Here is a 1,438-nt window from a genome sequence, read left to right as displayed (position 1 = left end):
AATTCGTCACGGTGAAGTTGGGGTCGTTGAGCTCCTCGGTGCGTCCCAAGAACTCCATGAAGCGCTTGAGCTTCATCTGGTATCTTTGTTTGCTCGATCCTTTTGCGGTGTGATTTGTGTGATATTGAATAGGAATGATTGGGCAGTTTCATCACACTTTGAATCACACTTCAGCAGAGAGATTTTGCATTTTGTCCCTACACTACCTCTACACTTTCATGCGACAAAATCGGAGTGTACAGGTAGTGTAGAAACCAACCATATTTTTGATTTTGCAAGTTTAACCTTACACTATTCCGGATAATGCTACAACGGATCACATGAACCACACCACTTTCAATTGAATGGCAATCCCACAGAAAGACCTGCTTGTGCTTGGGCAGCTCGCAAAAACCGACGACCGCCAGCGGCGCTTTGTGGCTGCACTAATTGCCTCGCAAATTGCGGAACGGCCGCTTGTTCAACATTGCAACCATGACGGACGCAAACGCCATCCTCAATTTCCGCTTTGACGTGCAGGGAATCCAACGCCTTGCGTACCTCCTTGGTCTACCCGCTGTAGTCATAACAACAACCCGTAACCTCGTGCTAAGAGACGAAGCTTTCTGCATTCTGTTGTCACGTTCGGCTTTCCCGTCGCGCTTCTTTGACATGGCTGAAACGTTTCCATCAAATCCAACTGGATTAAACTCTTCATTAGAGTTGACGGCATATGCGACCTCGTTCCACATAATCATCACTGTTCCTCGCTTGGCTTTGAACGGGAGCTTTGCTTTGACCTCCCGCAAGAGCAGAACGTCATCTGCATCCGTGAATCGCAGTTTGCCCTTGGATGACAAGGGCCAGGTTTCGAATTAGGTGTAGTGGCAAACACCCCTACAGTGAGTGGTTTTCAGGGACTTTACCCCTGGATTTCATAAATTCCCGTGAGGTTTACAATCAAGTTTGACGGAACGACTCGGGTTCTGTCCATCATGCGTTTTTCTACCGAAGTTTACGACTCAATGTTGAAGTGGTACTTCACATTTCGACCTCTTTAATCAATTGGTTGATGCCTCCCGACATATATATCCTTTCAAACCTTATATTTTCATATTTTGCTGGCGCGAGTTTTGAATGCAAGAATTTGAACGCACCAGGTTTCAAATCTTGAAATTTCAACGATTTAAATTTCATTCTTCGTTATGCCTCGACCGTCGCAGCGCAAGCAGAAGGAGTTCAAGTACGCCAAATACACACACGAGCAAAAGAGCGTAATTCTCCAGTACCGTGACACTCATACAGTGAATGAAACAATAGCACGCCACTTTCATGGTGCTGCCACAGACTGACGCAGGAAAACTGTCATGCAACTCCTGTCCGTGTGGAAAAAGAACCGTCGCACAATTGAGGCCAAGGCCTCCGACGCTCGAACACGAAATATGTTCCGCACACGATC

The sequence above is a fragment of the Aphanomyces invadans genome, assembly GCF_000520115.1.
Source record: "Aphanomyces invadans strain NJM9701 unplaced genomic scaffold supercont1.5, whole genome shotgun sequence".
In the NCBI taxonomy this organism is placed as follows: domain Eukaryota; phylum Oomycota; class Saprolegniomycetes; order Saprolegniales; family Verrucalvaceae; genus Aphanomyces; species Aphanomyces invadans.
The sequence above is the reverse complement of the archived record's forward strand: the minus strand, read 5'-3'. Positions refer to the sequence as shown.